Below are 23,411 nucleotides of genomic sequence, written 5' to 3'. Positions count from 1 at the left end.
GTCACTTTCACTTACTCATATGTGGACAATTAGAATAAGCATATGAAAGAAGTTATCAGCTAATTAGATGTGAAATTTTTAGCGACATATATTAATTGTTGTTTATGGCAGCCTAAGTGTTAACAACCCTCTCCAGTATTCTTGCCTGGAAAATTCTATGGAGAGAGGAGCCTTGGTGGGCTACAGTCCATGGGGTTGGAAGAGTCGGACATGACTTAGCGACTAAACCACCACCAGCAGGTAGAGAGAGCAGCTTGCACATTGGCCCTATGATGGGTGGGATCAAGGGTCCCCTCAAAATCAACGGAGCACTGCCTTGGCTGGAGCACCTTCAAGAGCAGGGCAGGGAGAGTTGGTGGGGCCATTGTATGCAGAGCCTTAGTTTAAGATATTGGTCTTTATCCTAAGATGATGGAATGGAAAGCCTTAGAGGTTGTTTGAGCACGAAGATGAAAGGGTCAGATTTGCTTTATGAATATTACTCAGTCTGCTGCAGAACAAGTTAGAGGACACCTTGAATGGACCTGGAACTAGTTAACAGGCTGTTGCAGTAGGGAGTGTATTGTTACACTGGATTAATGTACTACAGTGGAGTGATGAAGATGGAGAATGGGGACAAGTGGGGAGATTTGAGAACTTTCCCGGGGGAGAAAGAGATCTGGTGGCAGTTTGGATATGGAGAATGAAGGAGGGGAAATAGACAAGAGTGAATCCTGTGTGAGGCCGTGCGCCCGAAGGAGCAGAGTTGCCATCCACTGGCATGCCAAGAGCCTGGTTTGAGGGAGCCATGGCTTTAGTTTTGGGATTTGTTGAGTTTAAAATGGCTTTGAGTTATCTAAGTGTGGAGTTGTAAGTAGCCAGTTGAACATCTGGATATAAAGGAGAGGATAGACAGGGGACAGAAATTTGGGAGCCATCAGTAGGTAGACTGTAATTGAACTGGGGTAGATGAGAGGATGTAAAGGAGGACATTTAGTAAGAAAACAAGTCCTGGGGCCACCCCCTGAGAAACCCTAATTTTTAAAGACCTGAAAGCAGAGGGTGAACCCACAGAGAAGATTAGAAAAGGCTAGTCAAAGTAGAAGGATAGCACTGAAGAGACCCCAGTGTCACAGCCTCTTAAGTGAGGAGAGATGTTAGTTTCCTGAATGTTAGTGATGAAGTAGCACAAACTAGGTGCCTGAAAATAGCAGGGATTTATTTTCTCACAGCTCTGCGCATTAGAAGTCTGAAGTCAAGGTGTGAACAGGATTGGTTCCTTCTGAGGGCCAAGAGGAAGAATCTGGTCCATGCCCCCCTCTTAGCTTCTGGTCCAGGCCTCCTATCCTTGTGGGTCCTTGGCTGGTAGATACATCCCTGCAGTATCAGTCTCCATCTTCACATGATGTTCTCTCAATGCCTCTGTGTCTTCAAATGGCATCTTCTTATAAGACCACTAGTCATATTGGATTAGGGTCCCACTCTACTCCATTATCAACTCATCTTAACTAATTATATCTGTAACAACTCTATTTCCAAATACGGTTGCATTCTGAGATCCTGGGGTTCGAGCTTCAGCATCTTTTTTTTGGGTGGGGGTAGCAATTCAAATACAGACATAGGGACCCCATGTAAGAAATTACAGGGAAACAAGTGGCCATCAAGACAGAGTTCCCTTTCTTACATAATATTTTGGTACAGGTATTAGTCTGTCCAGTGAGGTCCAAGTAAAGTGAATATGGTAGCTGAGGTGAATGTGAGGCGGGGAATAGAAAGAAAGGGGGATAAGATGGGGAAAACTTCTTAGAAAAATGGAATTTAAAGTGAGCCTTGGCAGATGGGGTTTAGGATTTATATTTGTGGACAATTGAGAAAATCTGGGGGGAGAATTATTAGGGACAAAATCTGCACAAAATCTTGATCTAGAAAAATGTCCCCAGCCTTTAAAAAGTAGGGATCTGTTATAATAACATAGCATTGAAGAGCCATGCACGTAGCTGGTTCCCTTTCTATAAAGGGTGTTGGATGTTTTGTTTGTTGCGGGGAGTCCTGTGGCATGAGTAAGGCTGGGCTGTACTTTCAGTTGCTTTTGTCCACAGTTATTAAAACTTATGGAGAGAACTTACTATGTGCCAGGCACAGTGCCGAGTGCTTGTGTATTTAGTATTAGTCGTGTCTGGCTCTTTGCAACCTCATGGACTGTAGCCCACCAGCTTCCTCTGTCCATGGGATTTTCCTGGCAAGAATACTAGAGTGGGTTGCCATTTCTTCCTCCAGGGGATCTGCCTGACCCAGGGATTGAACTTGTACCTCCTGCATCTCCTGCATTGGCAGGTGAATTCTTTACCACTGAGCCACCTGGGAAGCCAAGGGTTGGGGATAAATTAGATTTTAGTGAGGTATTTCACTATGCCTTCCAACACCTCTGCACTGATCATCATTCTAACACATAGTTTTGGTTAATAATAGGAGGATTTTATCTTATGACTGCATTCATTTCTGGAGTCATAAATTTAATAATCATAACTAATAATAATTGCACAGCTTACTCAAGGCCAAGCACTATTCTCAATACTCAAACTACATTAAAGAATTGAAACTTTACCCAAACCCTATGAAGTAGGTTCTACAGTGCTTCATAGACATTAAGGTGCCATTATGTGTAAGATGGCATTTAATATACCTCTAAGAAAGAACAATAGAGCCTCCAATTAATTGAAAGATGCTCTTAATGATAGTAAGACTACAGTCTGGTTTCAGAAATGTTGAAATCATGAAATGTTTCAAATATGTTGAAATGACGGAGAATGTGGTGGATATCAAACTGGTTGGCACGTGGTGATCATTGTTAGTCGACAGCTGAGGACATGGAGCTCACCTCGGTGCGAGAAGGTAAATCGCTTGCCCAGGGTTGTACACGGACATGCAGTGACCCCGGATTCTAATGCAGGGGGCTTCGCCATCTTGCTCCGTCGCCTGTGCTGTGATCCCAGAGTCCAAGCACCTCCCCAGCGTCTTAGTTTCTAAGCTGAGAGCCCGGTCATGTTTCAGGGCCCCCGTCTGACCAAGTTTGGCCGCTGCTGTGATGGGAAAGGTGTGTGCAGAGGAGCAACTTGCTGCTGGTGATTTGATGAGTCAGGCATGAGGCGCCGAGTTTTCTTTTGGTTGGCCCCTTTTCATCCGCCTGAAACGTGAACAATGAAGAAAGGGCGTCATGGTGAGCAGTGGGGCCAGGGTTGAAGGTGAGCTTGGGGCAAGAGTGGGTGACTTTCTTGTGGAAAATGATGCGTCTCCGCGGGGTTTGAAGTTCCGTTTCCTCCACAGGCCACCTCAGCGCCCCCCTCAGCGCCCCCTTTCAGCGCTTATCTCGGATCTCTTTGGCCGTCATCACTGAAGCTCTCACTCTCCTGCCCACGTTCATTTCCTGTGACGTTACCTTTCCCCTGGCCTGAGGCGGCCTCGAGGGTACCTCTAGCTTCCATGGCTTGTGGGAAAGTGTCCCTGAGCTGACTGAAGAAAGAGAAGCGGCGTTCAAGTTGGCCAAATAAAGCCGTGAGTGGTGAAGTACAAATGGGGTGACTTTTCTCTTCCTTTGTAATTTTTCTGTCTTCATAGACATATCCAGTGTGCCCTGATACATGGGTTTCCCCTTCACCAACAGAGTTTTCAAAAATATCAGAGACCGTTTTTCGTTTGTTGTTGTTTTCAGTTGCTCAGTCGTGTCCGGCTCTTTGCGACCCCTGGACTGCAGCACGCCATTCTTCCCTGTCCTTCACCATCTCCTGGAGCTTGCTCAAACTCACGCCCGTGGTGATGCCATCCAACCATCTCATCCTCTGATATTGTTCATATGTTGTATAATTTGAAACTATCCAAATGATACCAGGACGGAAATTTACCTTTTTTATTTCAGTGGTCCAGAGAAAGTTGAGAAGGGGTCCTCATGTGAATCCCAAGGCTTGAGTGTTTGAAGATATTGTCACTGCATGAATGAGAATCAGATTGACACAAACTTTACTGAAGAAGCTTCTCCTAAGCTAACCGTCTGATTCCCATTGATCACCAGGAGCACTGGCCTTGTGTCCCCGCACAGGGGTCGGGACCAGTCTCTGTCTGCTGACTGATGATGCTGTGATAGGGTAGGTATTAGATAGCCCAGCACTTCTCTGACATATGTCAGCTAAAGACATTTTGGACCTACTCCTAAAAGAATCTCATTCTTCTCCTTCTAAATATGTGGCACAAGCAGCGTTTCCATCTAAGCAGTTACCTCTTGGTTCAATGATTACAAAACCGTACCGTGCTTTGGACTTCTTTCTTTCTTCCTTTCATATTTATATCATTATTCTCTGGATGTTTCCATTAGTATCATGTTCTACCTTGTTGCTGAGTTGCGTCTGGCTCTTTGTGACTCCATAGACTATAGCCTGCCAGGTTCCTCTGTTCATAGGATTTCCCAGGCAGGAATACTGGAGTGGGGTGCCATTTCCTTATCCAGGGGGGTCTTCTCGACCCAGGGATGCAACTCAGGGCTTCTGCATTGGCAGGCGGGTTATTTACCACTGAACTACCCGGGGAGCCGGTATTCTACCTAGTAATCTTTTAACTAAGAATATACCTTGTATTTATGGAACTCCTACTGAATTAGGTAGTGAGAGTGCTCACATGACTCCCATTGGTCTGGAGGAGCTTGCTGTAGGGAGGACGGTGTGCATATAACTATCAGGCTGTGATGAAAAGAGCCATGAAAAGAGAAGTGTGATGAGCAGAAGGAGCTGAGATGCCTGAGGAGGAAGCCGTGCGTTTCTACTCAAGAGACTTGGACATGCTTAGTGGAAGGGAACACAGTTTGGTCACTGGTGTCATCATATGTTTAGAAATAGCGGTAAATGACAATTGTTTATACTGAGATCTATAGCTGTATTTTGGGAGGCTTGGTACTCTAGGACCGTTGTGTTCAGTTGAAGTTTGCAGTGATGAAAAAACCCTGTATCAAGTGCTCGAACCTGGTGCACTGGGAAGACCCAGAGGAATCGGGTGGAGAGGGAGGGGGGAGGGGGGATCGGGATGGGGAATACGTGTAAATCTATTGCTGATTCATGTCAATGTATGACAAAACCCACTGAAAAAATAAATAAATAAATTAAAAAGAAAAAACCCTGTATCTGCACTAACCATAGGGTGACTACTAACCCCATGTGGCTTTGGAGTACCCAAGAGACTGAGTGTTTAATTGTAGTTAATGTTAATTTTAATGTTAAACAGTCACCTGTGGTTGTCATATTGGACAGTATAGCCAGTGGAAAGATGTGTATCACTGACCCAGTATGGTGATTTGGAGTGGTTATTTTGATCACAAATCCAAGAGACTTTATTTTCAATATAATTTGTCATAAATGCTAGTGCTGCTGGAGCATCTTTGAGGATGCCAAAATATAGTGACTATTAAGAAAAATGAATGGTTAGTTAAATTAGTCACATACATACTTGTGCATACATGTATGCTCATATATGGCCATACGCACACAGGCACACACACATTTTTTTGGTGGCTTTTTGAAATGGAGGGAAGGAGAGATATAATGGGTTGACTGGCTTGCTGTTTTGAAGGATGTGATGAATTAATGACTCTCCTCCTTGGGGCAGTGTCAGGCCAGGCAGAGAATTGCTGATGGAAGAAAAGGACCAGCTCTGGAAAGAGCCTTGGCTGATTCTTAGTTTCCTCATCTGTAAATGGGGCATAAGAGTGCCTCCTCCGTCTGCCTCAAAAGATAATATATATTTGTAAAAAGCTCATCTTCAAGGTTTCACCAAACAATGTCTGAGGTTTTTTAATAACCCTGCATCCAGGCATTTCTCTTTCTGTCTATGGCAACAGGAGATATGATAATAGGTATTTTCTTCTTGATCTTAAATGCCCTCTGGCAGCCTCCACACCTCTTCAGAGACTCGCGTTTGCAAAGCTCTCCTTTTCTTTTCTCCCGCCCGCTTGCCTTGGGAGTCCTCCGTTGTGAGTTCCAGTGATACTTGCTCAGTCCTGGACGGCCTCTTTCAGTGTCTTCTTGCCCACCGCACAGGGGGCTGCAGCCCACCCTCCCCCTCTGAATGCTTCGTGTGCCTATTTTAAAGCTTTTTCATTCGTCTGTTTTGTCTTCCTGGTTAGAATGGAAGTTCCGGGGCAGCGACAGCTTTTAAACTTTATGTTTCAAACTTTTTGAACTTAATTTTATCCAGTGCTTGGCCGAGGGTGGCACTCAGTAAATGTTATAAGCTGATAGTGAAATAAGACTTGAGTCTCTAGGGCTCAGCCTGACATCTTCAATAAGCACTCTTTGATTATTTAGATCGGTGCTTTCAAGCTTTATCATGCTCAACAGGCTCCTAAGGTGCTTTTAAAAAGTTCAAGGTCTTAGGCTCTAAAAATATGATTCAGTACATCTGAGGAGGAAACCTGCATTTTTTTTTTTTTTTAAACCTGCATTTTAAGAAGCAAATCAGGTAACTTTGATGCAGGTGGTCTGAGGACCACTCTTTGGGAAACATAGTCTGTGTGTTATAATACCGTTTCTAAGTACTCTGCTTAAAGAAACCTTTTTCTGACAGCAGGTATATTTCTTTTAAGCAAAAATGTGGGGGTTTTAATGTTTTTAAAAACTCTATTTTTAACTGGAGGATAATTGCTTTACAATATTATATTGGTTTCAATATTGTATTGTATTGTATATGTTTCTGTCATACATTAACATGAATCAACCATAGGTATACATATGTCCCCTCTCTCTTGAGGGCTTTAAATGTTTTTGTAGTTTTTTTAGAAGGGCATGGGAGAAAAGGTGGGAAATTTTGTGGGTAGAACATTTGTTTTAACTGTCTTCTCAAATGTCTGCCTGGGTCAGTGAGATAATAGAAATATCACATCAGAAAGAACACCATAATTTCATCAAACCACAATGATATGAAACACTTATTAAGCCATCACTCGGAGCTTGTTTGTCCTTATTTTATCTCAGTTTTTACCGGCTCAATGATCCAGTCTTCTAGAAACGATTAGGAGCTGTACATTAGATGGGAGGAGAAGAGTGTCACTGGTAGAGAATGGCACGTTGATTGCAGAAGTGATAGCTGACAGCCTGAAAGTGAAGAAGGAAATAGACAAGCTATAGAAATCAGAAAGAAGATCTAAAAAGGCAACCAGAATGTAGGCCAGTGGGGAAGCCAAAGAGTGAAGGAGTAAGCAAATGCATGCATCTCGCTAGCTTAAGAAGGCGTTAACTGAGTTACTCCAGTTTATAGTAACTATTTGTTGATCTTTCTTCTTAGAATCAGAATTCTACCAGGGTTGAGACCATGCTCGTTCCATCTGGTACAGCATTTCCAGATAATGTATTCCTGGTCTTACAGGAGAGGCTCCGTGTGTGTGTGTGTGTGTGTGTGTGTGTGTGTGTAGCTATAAGTATGAAGAGACATTTGCTATAGTAATCTATACTTAGGATAATAACTCTAGTAAATCTGTATAAATAAATACATAGTTTTTCTGGGTGATCTGTGTTCGTGCCAATGATCCTGAAAGTTTCTTGGCTAGAAGTACTTTTAACCTTTTAGATATATAGTTAAAAAAAAAACCCAAAAACTCAAAAGCTTTTGGTATGTGAAGTCTTATTCTACATGCTTGGTATGTAATTCGTTCCCTAGCTCAGTCTTTATATTGTTGCTCTTTCCTCTGCCCAGTTCATATTTAAATTGTCTTGAAATGCATAGGGTTTATTTCTCGGATTATAAATGCTCATATTTGTAGATATATACTAAAATATTTTGAATCATCAACCAGTATACACTATACCAATGCCACATGAGCACAACATATTTTTCAGAAATATTCAGATAGATTTCTGTATATAGATAGAAATCTGTATATACCATTTTGAAGATGTCTCTTTATATAGTTAATGCCACATCATATTTTATATGGCTAATCATCCTTTGATATATCATAATGGTTTCCTTGGAGCATGACACATCTATTAAAATAGATATGGTAGCATGCATACTAATTAAGAAAATGCATGTTATGTGCTAGGCAGAAATGTGGGCTCCATATAGTAGAGAAAATCATATTTAGATCCCTCTGAAATGGTACACCTGCTCTCCAGGTGTTTCAAATTTGCCTTTAAACTTGCTCTTTAGTAGATTTTTGTTAACTGAAGAAGGAGAATTATTTTTTGATACTATGTGAAACAGGTTAAATTGTGCTTAAATTGTGCTGGGTTACTTTGTATTTTGTTTCAAAACTGTGTTTTTGATTGGTTGTGTATAATTGAGAATTCATTTTCTTGGAAGGTTTTGTCTTATTGGTAGGAGAAAGAGGTGAGGAGGAGGTTCTCTTTTTCTGTGATACATGGTTGGTCTTAGACAAAATTTTGAAATAAGGAAAAGTGTGACTTTGATAATGACATCCTGCCACTTAGCACCCTCTCCAGACCAGTGAGCCCGAAGGCATCAGGTTATCACAGTTTAGTCCCACGTTTTCTGTGGCTGTGTTCCTTTCCAGTCTAAACTACGCCCTCTAACATATCTAGTTTCTGAATCATCTGTCTCCACCCCATACAAATGTCCCAGCCAGTAGTTAAGTACCTGTCCTGATTTGGGCAATAGGCTTGGAACTGTATAGAAAGAAAGGGGAATTCTGTGCTATTTACATTTTCGGACATTATACATACAATCTAGGATTGGTTATGAGACGTACATGATTAACTCCTTATACTAGAAGACAGGATATACACAAATAAGAGACATAAACCAACTGAAAGTGCAAAGAAAAAGATTACAACCAATGGTGGGAACCAGGAAAGGTTTCACGGAAGACATGGACTTTGAAAAACTACTAGCGTCTTTAGAAGCAAAGTTGGGATTGGGAGATGGCATTCCATGCAGAGAGAGTGTTACAGATGAAAGGAGGAGCACCCCAAATGGCTGCCTACGTGTTGAATATTTTTAAACTTTTGAGGGCACTGCTGACATAGACTCTGGTATAAATGGTGCCCTCTCTAATTGTTCAGGCTTCCCTGGTGGCTCAGACGGTAAAGGATATGCCTGCCATGCGGGAGACACGGGTTCAATCCCTGGGTTGGGAAGATCCCCTGGAGAAGGGAATGACAATCCACTCCAGTATTCTTGTCTGGTGAATTCCTTGGACAAAGGAGCCTGGCAAGCTATGGTCCATGGGGTCACAAAGAGTTGGATACGTTCAGTATGGTGCCCGGGAGTGAAAGCCAGGAGTCAAGAAATGTGCAAGGATAAGATCAGAGAATCACAAGGAATATGATTCCTTATGGGCTGTCTTGTGATAGATCTTCCATTAAAGAGTGAAGTTGTTTTACCTCTTTCACTGTGAGTTTTAAAGACCTTAAAACTCCTAGTATCTTAGGCCTTATAACTCATAGTATCTCTAGCTCTGAGATACTGTGATTTCTCTAATTCAGTTGGTAAGAGGAGCTGAGGAAGATTTTTGAGCAATGGAGTAGCTTGAAATTTCAGAAGATGACTATATGCAAAGGGTGAAATGAACTGATAAGTTACTAGACTTGAGATGTGCATAAAGTAGTCCTACTTCTGTAAGGTCATCTGAGTGAAGTGAATCATACATTAAACTGGGGCTCTGTGGAGCCCACCCTCACTTTGACCCCATCTTTACTTCTTCCCTATCACATCTAGACTTCGTTTCTTTGATCATATATGGCATCATTATTAATAACCTTTGCTGGACTTTCAACTTCTGTTTTTCTCTCACCATTTATGTCTCGTCTTGTCTCTCTGTGAATCACGTACTCTTTGCCTGTGCTTTTGGACGCAGACTTTTCTGGGTTGGTCCTGGGCTTGGACTCAGTCCAGTGAACTGCCTTAGTGGGCAACCTGTTGATCACAGCTGTTTGTTACTGGGTGTCGATTCCCTTCTTTAGCTCCAGCTCCGTGAATCAGGAGCCCAAGAAAGAGGGCTGTTATCATCAGGCTATTGGAATAGCCAAGTCATCAGGCTCAAACTGCAGGGTGTAGACATTCATTCATTCATTCATCAGATGTTTATCGAGTCATGTGGAGGGTAAGCACCGGCTTTGTGTGGCTTCCATGGTTAGTCCTGCTTTCATTCCTTTGACCCTTCTTCCCTTCCAATGCTCTAAGAAGTTTAAGATTTTTTTCACAACAGCTGAATCTCTCTGGGAGTATCAGCAAGACCTCTGGTAGTGTTAGAAGGCGACAGCCTGGGGACAGCAGCAGCTGGTTTTATTTTTGGTTTTCCTCAGTCAGGTGTTTGTAAGTTGAGAACTGCCTGTATTCAAACAACGTGATTTGGTAGCATGTCATGAACTCCTGTAGAAATAATGGATGTGGTACAGTTAAAAGGATAACAATGAACCATTCCTAACATCACAAGCTATACAGTAAATATTTAAATATCTAGGTGTGGATTAAAGGCTCAGAGGGCATGGATATGCTGTGGATCCTTCACAGTCTCATTTTGTATAAAATTTTGAGTCTTGCTTTGGGTATAGGGATCCGGCCATTGGTGAACTTGTCTGGGGGAGTAGTCATTGACTGGTGGTAGGTACTGACTGATGCATTTGGGAGATTTTATTTAGGGACTCATTAGATTAATGTGTGCATTTGTTCTTGTCAAGCTTTAAATTTTGTCCCACATGCACTGTTATGACACAAATAAATAAAAGACATAACTATCTGATCACCTTTTATAATCTGTTGATCTGGTTTTTATTTTTTCCTTGTATGCTCCTAATCTTTGCTCAAATTCACACATTTGAAATGGTTATAATCATGATATTGATGTAGCCCTTATTTTCAAAACCATACACTTTGCATTTTGCTAATTTCTATACTCTTTTAATGGCCATATAATTTTGATTTATTTTAATAGTCACTGTTTTCTTAAAATTCTCCTATTTCTGAATATTCACAATTTTATTTGTTGAAGCACTTGAATATTTTTATTATACATGATCCCTATTTCCCATTTTTATCATAGCTGTGCAAAAATGAAAATCTTGCCTGCATTGTTGTTTTGGTTTGTATTTCTTTAATAATTAATGAAGCTTCTTTATTAGTTATATTTCTTTTTCTGAATTGGTTTGTCCTATTTTCTAATTTATTTCCTAGTTTTTTTAAAAAATAAATTTTTATGAACTCTATATGTTACAAGTACTAATACTTGTCATTTTATACTTGGTTCTAATATTTTTGAGATTTAATTTTGTTTTGTTATTTTGTAAGTTTAACAATTTTAGCTTAGTTTTATCTGGTTTATCTACTTCTGATTAGTATTTGATGAATGTTTCAAAAATTATTTAAAAATTATACTCATAAAAATAATTTTTAAATAGTGCAGTTCTCTGCTTATTATTCATCTTGTTTCTTGGTCTACTGTCAAACCAATTGGATTCTTATAGACATGTATATTCTAGAATCATACAATGATCAGTAAGAGGGCATTTATCAGTTTTTATTTTTAATATTTAGAGGATCTAACAAATCATATTTCTTATATCTACAGATAAATGTAGATTTACAGACGAGTGTTTAGAAGGTAGATGAAAATTACATTTAAGACCTGAATATAGTGAAGCAGGCTGGTACATTAAGAAATATATTTAACTTCAGATTTTAATAGCAAAAATTATATCATATTTATAAAACACTTAAAAATACTCTGTTTGGAAATCAGTTTTTCCATGTTTTTTAGCACTTATGACACATTTTTCCAATGTCTTAATTTTAAAATTTAAATATAATTTCAGAAATGTTTCTTCAGATCATTGGTCCTTTGCGAGAATCACTTTATCAGTCTCTAAAAACTTTTTCTCCATTTTTATTTTTTGATTATTAATTAATTAATTTTCGGCTGCACTGCTCTCCATGCAGGATATTAGTTTCCCCAGTCAGTGACTGAACCTGGACCCTCAGCAGTGAGAGCTAACTTCTGGACCACCAGGGAATCCCCTAGTGGCCTCTTATTAATTATCCAAATTGTGCCTTGTTATTATTATCCTTCTTTTGAGGCTCAGATCCTATTATGTAACTGGGGTATACTTTAGGATTTATAAAGCATTTCATCATTTCCTTTTCATTGGCTTAATTGATTTTGTATTCATTTAAAAATAATCTTAGTCATCTGGTAAATGTTTAGTTTATGGATAGTAGTTGAACAGTATGTTTCTCAACTGATTTAGAAATAGAAGTTCAATATAGCTCCCATTATTTCATACAAGGAGGAAGATTTTAAAAAGCGAATGAAAGGTTGTTTCCTTTAAGTAATTTAGAAGATAAATTTTTGTATCAAAAGTATTATATAATAAAAAAAAAAAACTTAGCGGAAATCTCACCCTATATGAAACGTGCACAAACCACTGCACCAACCTTAGGCAGGCAGAAACCAAAAGGAAGAAAGAATTCAGCCTTGAAGCCTGGGAAAAGGAGACCTCAAATACAATAAGTTAAAAAATAATAATAATGAAAAGGCAGAGAAATACTGCACAAATGAAGGAACAAACTAGAATCACAGAAGTTCAAATAAATGAAGAGGAAACAGGCAAACTACCTGGAAAAGAATTCAGAATAATGACAGAAAAGATGATCAAAAGCCTTGAAAACAGAATGGAGAAAATGCAGGAATCAATTAACAAAGACCTAGAAGAATTAAATAATAAACAGAGACGAACAACACAATTACTGAAATTAAAAATCTCTAGAAGGAATCAATAACATAATATCTGAAGCAGAAGAACAAATCAGTGAACTGGAAGATAAAATGGTGGAAATGACTCTTGAAGAGCAGAATAAAGTAAAAAGAATGAAAAGAACTGAGGATAGTCTCAGAGACCGCTGGGGCAATATCAAACACACCAACATTCAAATTATAGGGTAGGGGTCCCAGAAGAAGGAGAGAAAAAGAAAGAGTATGAGAAAATTTTTGAAGAGACTATAGTTGAAAATTTCCCCAAAATGGAAAAGGAAATAGTCAATCAAGTCCAAGAGGTGCAAAGAGTCCCATACAGGATAAACCCAAGGAGAAACATGCCAAGACACATACTAATCAAACAAAGATTAAACACAAAGAAAGAATATTAACAGCAGCAAGGGAGAAGCAACAAGTCACATACACGGGAAACCCCATACGTTTAACAGCTGATCTTTCTGCAGAAACTCTGCAGGCCAGAAGGGAATGGCAGGATACATATACTGAAAGGGAAAAATCTACAACCAAGATTACTCTACCCAGCACGATCTCATTCAAGATTGATGGAGAAATCAACAGCTTTTCAGACAAGCAAAAGTTAAGAGAATTCAGTATCACCAAACCAGCTTTACAACAAATGTTAAAGGGACTTATATAGTCAAGAAATGCAAGAGAAGAAAAAGATCTGCAAAATCAAACCCCAAACAGTTATGAAAATGGCAATAGGAACAACAACAACAACAAAGTATTATATAATAATGGGCAAACAAAATCATCAAAATAGTAATTCAGTCAGTTTTAATGTATCATGGAGGAGGAGTCATACCACTTGTGTGTTTATGACGTATCAGCCTACTCTTATCCTGGGTCAGTAGATATGAAAACCACAGTTTGCCCATGGTTACTTAATTGATAAATAATGGGGCAGGATGTGAAATCGAACCAATTCAATTAGGAAGACTAAAAATGAAGTTTGAGGCAAGTTAGGATTGACAGATGAGAACAAATGAATAGTAAATTATGCTTACAGAATATTGTAGGCTTGGTTTTTAATATCTTCAGTATTGGTAAAGATGTTCCTACTGTGGAACTTTCTTTTTCTTTTGCGGGATAAGAAAGGGCAATTTATCCTCTTTAATCACATGATCAGTTTCTTTGGGTTGTCTTATTTTCATTCACAAAGAGGATAGGAACTAATATCAATAGTGAGTTACTATGTAGATCTAAGTACACTAAAGGGAACTTTGTCAGTTCTGGTAGTGTTTGGAATGAAATGTGACATTCACATCTGATCCTGCACCTACTGTATTTTCTCATAGGTTTTACTTTTTCATTTTAAGTTTGCTGTCCCATTGCCCATGCTGAACAATAGGTTTACAGAAATATATCTATTATTGAAGGAAAGTATATGTGACACTGTGACTTTTGACTCCAGTATTATTTTCAGATGTTAATTACTAAGTTTTCCATGACATTATTTTTAAGGAGAATCAAAGGGATATTCTGGCATAAAAGGGATTGATAAATCATATTTGGGAATGATTAGTATAACAGATGGAAAACAAAAGTAGAACATGTGTCTTCGAACTCATCTCTCTAATTTCCTACTTCAGCATTTTGAGGTACTTGTCGAATATACCAGTTGAAATCCTGGCAGGGCGAATTGATATTGTAAGTCTAAAAACTGCGAGAAGCTCACATTTTGTATTGATATAAGTGCTTATATTTATATCTAGTCTTCAGAGCTTGTACATCTTGCTCCGTTCTTGCTTCTCTCCTCATTCCCCAGCAGCCGGCCGTCATCCTGTCTCCTTATTGTATAACAAAATGACCAATCAGTGAAAGAGATGCTCAGAGACTCATTTAAAGTATCAAATTGTCACAGAGATGTGCTTTAGTTTTGCCAATTTTTAAACTTTTTTGGTGGAATAATCAGCAAGAAAGCAAGAGAGGAGTGAAATAGATGAAAGAGAGAATGCTGTGAACTCTAAGAAGGTATTGTTGGTTGATAACACTGTCTTTGGTGCAGTGTTCTTGCTGGAGAATCCCAGGGATGGGGGAGCCTGGTGGGCTGCCGTCTATGGGGTCGCACAGAGTCAGACACGACTGAAGCAACTTAGCAGCAGCAGCAACAATATCTTGAAAAAGGACCCCCAAGGTGTGCCCCCATAGTTGAGATCTCTTTTGTTTTGTTCTCTTTATTGGTGTTGGATATCAGAATCAGTATGTGAGTAAATGGGAATCACTTGAGTCACCTGCCTGAGTATGGAGACTCCGTATGAGTGAAGTATCTCAGTCTTAGCACTCTATAAATGAAGCACTATTTTATTTCAGAATTTCTTGTATTTACTCTTGACAAGAATGCCCCTGAGCCTGTAAATTATTAGTATTGTTGGTACTAAGTGGCATAAATGAGAGATTGAGCTTATTAAATAATCATTTAAATTATATATTCAATCAATAGTAAGGGACGGTCTATCAAAAGTGTTTTCTGGCCTGAAAAAAATTATATTTTCACATCATTGTTTGAATCATCTTCAAAGGACAATTTGAAGCATTCATTCAGTGTACAGCACTTATAGTTCAGTGGCCCAAAGCCTTAAATCTTGTGCCTGGGTGGATGTTGTATTGTACATTAGTAATTCTGTAAATTATTTACAATAAAGAGGAAAACACAAGAGAAAAGATCTATCTGTGTGCTGCTCCCAGTTTTACAACAAGGGAATACTGTTAAATTTCCAAAGTAGCTCCAGTAGTTCAGTAGTTGAGATATTCCATCCCCTCTCCCCCTCCCCAACATCCTGTTTCATCACAAATGTTTATCATTTTATTCATCGGTTCTCCACCCGCCTTGTGGGCTGTTGTGGTTGCTGTCACCCAGCCAAGAGGCTGGGGAATGCCTGTCCACAAGCAGCCTGGGGCGTCTGGCTAGGGTGCTTACTAGGCCCTGTGACTGGCTAACATTGAACTGTCGGCAGTGTTGTGCCTTTGAGATCAATGTAGAGTCAGCCTATTTATATAATTACCAGGATCACCAATAACAGGCACGTTGTTGCTAGTCATAGTGAAAATATACGTACTATTTGTGGCGAGGAAAAACCTGAGGTCTACAGCATTTGGAGATGTCATTCTGACGTGCTGTGGAAACATTAGAATTAAAGAAAAGGGAAAATGACTATTTAAACAAAATGACTACCTAAAAAGGCTAGTCTGTTTGAGTGCTTGGCTAATGGTTTTAAAGACTTGTCTGGGTTTCCTGAAAACTTCATTTGGTATTAATTGGGTGCCCACTTTTAAAAGATTTAATATAATCTACAGAATACAAATGCAATACGATATATAATAACAGCATAGCATACCATGGCTCCACTTGTTTCTGAAGGGATGGACATTTCCAAAGAGTATTGGGCCAGAAATTTTGTAGGCTGGAGTTATGGGTTTGGGAAGGAAGACTGCAGAAGGTGTCCTCCTTATTGCATTGTATTATCGGGTGTGTCCTGTCAACATAACTGGTCACCAGTGATGCTAACCTTGATCACTTAGTTAAGGGATAGTCTGCTAGGGTCTCCACTGTAAAGTTAGGACTTTTCTCTTTCTATATTCTGTTCATTGGAAGTCAGCCCACTTTAAAGGGAGAATAATTAAGCTTGGAGGGAGGGAGTACCTATGTGATTTATTTATTTTTGATATGGAGGCATGGGTATTTATTTTATTTTTTGGGTTATCATCCAATGCCAATCACTGTTTATTTTGTTGCTGGCAAGCTGATTTTAAACTTTTAAAATCATATTTTGCTTAGCCATCTGATATCCTGCGTACGTAGCTTGGTGCCACATTCATCACCTGACATTTTGGCCTCTCCCACCTTCACGTGTTTACATTCTTTCTTCAAACCAATAGATTTGGTTTTGCTGCTCTGGTTAGTACTTAAGGTCATTTTCATAGTCAAGTCTTAACGGGTGCACTGTGGAAGGAGAAGTCATAACACGAAACTTCTTGTCAGCAGATTGGCGAACTTACCTGAGAAACTGAGACTCAAGATTGTGAGGATGTGTGACTAGGACTGAAAGCAAATTTCCAGGTAGGAAATCAAAATGATTTTCTTGAACTCCTTGGCACTTGATTTTATAGAAGTCAAATCACCATTTCTTGTGAGATGCAAAACTCCAAAAGGAGGGGTGGCGTGAATGTTGAGATTGCATTAGCAAATCATGTTGTGTTCCTCTTTTAGATTCTTTTATTTGAGTTTTACACAGTAAGGTAATAGCTGAGCTTTGAAATGAAATCCAAGGGGACCTTGCAGAAGGCTATCTATATTTACAAAATTTTTATTCATATGATTTTGATTGTTGAGGCCTATTGAGAAGTACCCATTGGAGTAGAAAGAACCTGATTTATCTTGTCAGAAAAAACAGCCACTGGTTACAGGAGGTTTTATATGTTTCATAGAATATTTACTAAATAAGTGTTGATTTCTAGTTTGCCTTTCTGATCAACTCCCCTAAGATGCAATAAGGTCATAAACTCTGCTGGAAGGGTGGAGGACGCTCCCTGTCACATATGTGCTCTACTTTCTGCATGCTGAGCTGATAAAAGCAAGCATCAGTTTTTCAGCAGCTTCCATTGCAGCAATCTTACAAAGAGTAAGTTAAAAAAAAATCAAGTTCATGAGAACAGGAAGAGAAGCAACTGAAAATCAGGAATACAACCAGAGTTAACATCATGTAGTGATTCTTCCCTCTGCTGCTGGAAGTGTAAAAGCAGTGTGATGTCTCAGCTCCATGGCAACATGCAGAACCTGTTGTGTTGGAGGGTGTGTGTACACAAATGCATTCAAAGCATGGGCTTGGGAGTGAGTTTGGGGGAGGAGGGCTCCGGGGCCCAAGCCTCCAAGTCTTGCCCACGCATTTTTATGTGTGTATTATAATCAGGCCTTTGTGCAGGGAAGCCAGAGAGAAGTTCATGTCCACCGCCCTCTGGTCTTTTACATGGTCTCGCTGCCTTCACCCACCTCTCTTCTCTCCTCAGAAAAGAAGCAAGAAAGGGCAATGAAAGAATGCTGCTGGAAGGGAAATGCTCCTCTCCCTTTCTCTTTTTCGGATGTCGACAGAGTTATTGCTTTTCTGTGTGTCTCTAGGGATCCTTGGCTGCTTCTGTCCACCGTCCTTTTCTAGGGAAAGCCTTTGAATCGCAGTCTTCACATGGGGGCTCGAGAAAGCTGTAATCGGCTTCCCCCCTGGTGGGGAGGGGTGCTTTCTGGCACAGCTGGTATGCTGTCTTCTGCATAAGGACCCAGGGGCAGCGTGGAGTGATTGGTGAAGGAAGTCTCCCTGCCCACAGTTACTGGCGTCTGTCTCAACTCTGAAACTTCAAGTCCTTTCTCTCACTCATGCCTCACAGACACGCTCATCTCCATCAGTTCCCTACCCCCCCCCACTCCCCCCCTGCAACCTCCCCAGTCTCTTGGGGAGACTTGAAGAGGTAACTTCACAACTGAACTATTTCTCATATGTCCATGACACTGCCCTGTGTTTCGGAAATGATAGAACAGTCTGGAAAAATGTTTATTTTTGCTTTGATTCAATTTAGCTGATCTGTGGGATAAGTCACATGCTCTGCTCTCTCTTGGTTAGGTCTGAGAATATTCTCTAATAAGCCTTAGACCACTTTTGTGCCACTTGAAATTTGAGGTCGAATTTGGATGGTTATCCACACTAGGTTCAGAAATTAGGGAATCCAGGTAACACCCTCTTCAATACAGATCTTTACTCTTTTCCTTTCGTTCCTGAGCATCATCATGAGCCCAGCATCATGGATAGCCCCGTGGGGGTTGCTGTTGTTTTTCAGCCACCCAGTTGTGTCCGACTGTTTGCGACCCCATGGACTGCAGCACGCCAAGCTTCCCTGTGCTTCACTGACTCCTGGAGTTTGCTCAAACTCATGTCCATTGAGTCGGTGATGCCATCCAACCATCTCATCCTCTGTCATCCGCTTCTCCTCCTGTGGCGGTAGGAGGAATGAGGTCTGAGGATTTTATGTGCCTGAGGACTTGGCAGCAAAATGTTTTCAGCTTAGACTTTGGGCCACACTTATCACTTCTTCATACAAAGAAATAATCTGTCTCCCCCCATTATTTCTGCCTAGAACATTCTTTTTGGCTTTACTCTTAAAAATAAACGATCTTCAGCTCCAAAGACATATACTCACATAGCATCAGTTTAATTTATTAATTAACATATGCAACTGCTTTTGACTTACTTTTGTGTGCTGGCTTAAGCATGCAAAACAGAACAGGCATGTAACTGCCCCTGAGGAGCTAATGTTCTAGAAGGAAAGTGCAGACTGTAAAATATTCCAATAGGTGGTGAAATGGGCTGTAAGAGAAAGCGCACAAAACCTAGCTGTGACATAAAAAGGAATCAGTCAGCTCTGCAGGGGGCTTGACAGGGGAGGAAATGCCAGGGCTGCATCTTGTAAGCTGAATGGCAGTTTGCCTGGAAGACAGCACAAGGAAAGGCATTCCAGGAAGACAGAGCCCTGGCATGCGGAGACCCAAAGACATAAAACCAACAAGTAAAAAAAAATTAAAAAAATAAAAAAAACAAAAAAACCAACAAGTAAATCTTCGTATGGCTGGACTACAGGGTATAGTGAGAGGAGGCGTGGATGTCACAAGGGAAGGATCTGGAAATTTTGGCAGGGACCAGCTCAAGGACGGTATGCCATGTTGCCATGTTGGAGCTTTATCCTGTAGGCAAGGAGGAGAGACACATTCAGATCTGCATTTTACCAGGAACCATCAGACAGCATCACGAGAATGAATTAGAAGGACCCAAGCTTGGGTTGGAAGACATAGTTTGCAGACAGTTACAATAATCTTCAGGCTTCTCTGCTAGCTCAGATGGTAAAGAATCCGCCTGCAATGCAGGAACCCCGGTTTGATTGCTCCCTGGGTCGGGAAGACTCCCTGGAGGAAGGATAGGCTACCCACTCTCGTATTCTTGCCTGGAGAATCCTATGGACAGAGGAGCCTAGTGGGCCACAGTCCCCAGGGTCGCAAAGAATCGGACACAGTAAAGTGACTGAACATGCATGTGTAATCTTCAAAAGAAAGAAACTGAAGGCTTAAACTCATGCTGGGATGTTCAGAACAGTGAGCACATGTTGGACCCTCAAGCTTGGAAAACAGTGCTAGTCACCGAGCCAGCGTGAAGGATGAGGGAAAGGGAAGGCAGTTCTCAGGACTCTAGCTGGATTACCAGGTGAATAGTGATGGCATTGTGCAGGAAGAGGAAGACAGGAAGATGAACAGGCCTTTGAGAAAAGCAGTGACTATGGTCATGTGTGGTGTCTGGAAGGATACATGGTTTGGGGATCAGAGAGAATCTGAATTTCAATTTTACTTCTCTGCTTTATCACCTGTGTAGTTATAGCTAAGTTACATAACCCTCTGGGATCCTTAGTTTCCTGGTCTCTTAAATGGAGACAGTAGTTATTGACTTGAAGCCCTTTGGTGAGGGACAAAAGAGATAATCTATGTAAAGCTCCTGACTCAGCCCATTCTTAAATAAAGGGTAGATTTTATTATCTCTGCTTTGTTCGGTAGGCTGTACACAGGAGGAGTGGGATGATAGATAGAGGTGGAGACCCAGAGAGCATTTTTATATAGATGTGAACTTGTTTATGTATGCTGACAAGAAAGAGCCACTGGAGAGAGAAAGGTTGGTGATGTAAACAAAAGATGACCAACGATTGAGTAGAATCCCGAGCAGCCAGAGTGCTCCCAGCTCTAGAAAGGATTGATTGGGGCAGAAGGAGTGGGGATAGGAAGGTCTGCTACTAAGTTTATGGGAAAAACTATACGTGGATGAAATTTCTCCTTGAAAAACTCATTATTTTCCTTAAAATGTATTATTTTTATTTCTATATAATTTTAAAGGTTGTACTCCACTTACAGTTATTACCGAATATTTGCTATATTCCCCGTGCTAGACAGTCCACCCTTGTAGCCCAACTTACAACGAATAGTTTGTACCTTCCATTTTCTTTGTGGTTTTTGTGAAGGAGAAGGCAAAGTCATTTGTCCATAAAAACTGGATGATAGTGAAGAAAACAGGGAACTGCCTCTAGAGGAAGCGTGAGCTGACCTGTGTGTTGGAGGTGATGATGTTCACCTGACCTGCAGAAAGCTCAGCGGAAGTAGCTGTGTCTCAGCAACTGATGTTCCTCAGCCACTCCAAGGAGGGGCTGCAGGACCCAAAGGGACCATGATCCAAAGGAGGGTTTGGGGTTGAGCACGCCCAAGGGCGCGGTGACAGAGGATGCTGGCAAGGGCAGGGGCACAGTGGTTCCCAGTGGGATCCAGACAGGATAGAGAAAGGAGCCTGGAGGAGGAGAGGAAGGAGCTGGGAGGAGAGAGGATGGGGAGGAAGAGGTCCTGAACTCCTGGAAGGGAGAGGCTGAGGAACTGGGGGTCTCTGTGAGGCTGGAAAACAATAGTGTGGGAATGTGACAGGTTAGGTGATGTGATGCGATTGACTAGAATACCTGTCCTATTGACCGCCTTGTAAGGTGTTGTGGAAAATGATCACTTAATTAAGCAAAGTGCATTGTTGTGTGTGAGATGCGCATTGAGCAAGGATTCCCCCTTTAAGGTGGGGGTGGGGCGCTCCTAGTCGCATGTGTGCATGTGTGTGCTCAGTCGTGTCTGACTCTTGGCAACTCCATGGCCTGTATAGCCCACCAGGCTCCTTAGTCTGTGGGATTTCTCAGGCAAGAATACTCGAGTGGGTTGCCATTTCCTTCATCAAGGGAATTTCCCAGCCCAGGGATTGAACCCTCTTGCATCTCCTGCATTGGCAGGCAGATTCTTTACCACTGACACCATTAGTCAATAAATATTTTTCATTAAGGAACTTCATTAAGTTTCGCTTGAGTATTTTCCCCCCATACCAGTCATTGGTTCTTAATTGGTTCAATAAAAATGATTTTAGATAGTGAGGGTAAATATAGGGACTCAAGTGTCAGGTTTTACACTTAAGTAAAATGCTGAAAATAAAGATTTATTGTGTCAACAATCTCCACCAATACAGGGTGGGCGTGTCATCTTAAGCACTTACATTGGGAGTCTTCATTTGATTCATTTGGAGTCCTCATTTGATTCAGCACTCACTTGTATTGTTCCCTCATAGCTACACATTGAAGTAAATAATAGAGTGTGCTAACATCTTTGATTCATCAATTCAGTTCAGTCGCTCAGTTGTGTCTGACTCTTTGTGACCCCATGGAGCACGCCAGGCTTCCATGTCCATCATCAGCTCCTGGAGTTTACTCAAGCTCATGTTCATTGAGTCAGTGATGCCATCCAACCATCGCATCCTCTGTCGTCCCCTTCTCCTCCCACCTTCAGTCTTTCCCAGCATCAGACTCTTCACATGAGTCAGTTCTTCGAATCAGGTTGCCAAAGTATTGGAGCTTCAGCTTCAGCATCAGTCCTTCCAGTGAATATTCAGAACTGATTTCCTTTAGGTTGGGCTGATTTGGATCTCCTTGCAGTCCAAGGGACTCTCAAGAGTCTTCTCCAACACCACAGTTCAAAAGCATCAATTTTTTGGCGCTCAGCTTTCTTTATAGTCCCACTCTCACATGCATACATGACTACTGGAAAAACCATAGCTTTGACTAGATGGACCTTTGTTGGCAAAGTAATGTCTCTGCTTTTTAATATACTGTCTAGGTTGGTCATAACTTTTCTTTCAAGGAGTAAGGATCTTTTAATTTCATGGCTGTGGTCACCATCTGCAGTGATTTTGGAGCCCCCCCAAAAATAGTGTCTGTCACTGTTTCCATTGTTTCCCCATCTATCTGCCAGGAAGTGTTGGGACCAGATGCCATGATCTTCGTTTTCTGAATGTTGAGTTTTAAGCCAACTTTTTCACTCTCCCCTTTCACTTTCATCAAGAGGCTCTTTAATTCTCCTTCACTTTCTGCCATAAAGGTGGTGTCATCTGCATCTCAGGTTATTGATATTTCTCCCAGCAATGTTTATTCCAGCTTGTGCTTCATCCAGTCTAGCATTTCTCATGATATACTCTGCATATAAATTAAATAAGCAGGGTGACAATGTACAGCCTTGATGTTCTCCTTTCCCGATTTGGAACCAGTCTGTTGTTCCATGTCCATTTGTAACTGTTGCTTCTTGACCTGCTTATTGTATGATGCTCTTAGCTGAAGTTTCAGTGATGTTTACATTTTCCTGAAACTAGCAAAGAGATTTTGCTAAATGAAAAAGGCTTCAATAGAAGGACTGTATCTAGGAAATGGCAGAGTGCAAATCCTATAATGTATTCCAGTATGTGTATGATTTACCAGGGCAGCTTGCTGAAAATGTAGACTTGGGGACCCACCTAAGAAGATAATGATGTCGGTTGTCTGCACAGTCAACTTTGAGAATCCTATGGGAGAGTTTCTAGTTTTGGAAGATGGCTACAGTACTGGGCAACACCCTAGGTCATGTGACAAGGAGAATACACAACAAGAAAGGGAAAGTAGAACAGAAAAAGATAAGGAGAAAATAAGATTGATGAGGGCAAGAAGAGAGATAAGAATTTAAATCCTGAAGAAGAAATCCCTCTACAAATTTCTGTGTTTCAAAAGATAGGTTTCAAAGGGTGATAGAATCACAATGATT

General features: G+C 40.8%; 1 protein-coding gene across 6 annotated transcripts in view; it reads left to right on the top strand.

Annotated features, from left to right (window-relative positions):
• Positions 1-23,411, top strand: part of HIVEP2 (HIVEP zinc finger 2) — a 206,158-nt gene that overhangs the window by 30,736 nt on the left and 152,011 nt on the right. Inside the window, exon 2 of one of the 6 annotated variants that reach the window (XM_043457246.1) lies at positions 16,728-16,802. The exons of 4 other annotated variants lie outside the window; for them this stretch is intronic. The gene's annotated coding sequence lies outside the window, so the exon portion shown is untranslated. Of the gene's footprint in view, positions 1-16,724; positions 16,803-23,411 lie in introns of those variants that run through there. One more of the 6 variants, XM_043457249.1, reaches the window with a different exon arrangement.

The sequence above is a fragment of the Cervus canadensis genome, chromosome 33 (genome assembly GCF_019320065.1).
Source record: "Cervus canadensis isolate Bull #8, Minnesota chromosome 33, ASM1932006v1, whole genome shotgun sequence".
In the NCBI taxonomy this organism is placed as follows: Eukaryota; Metazoa; Chordata; class Mammalia; order Artiodactyla; family Cervidae; genus Cervus; species Cervus canadensis.
The sequence above is the reverse complement of the archived record's forward strand: the minus strand, read 5'-3'. Positions and strand labels throughout refer to the sequence as shown.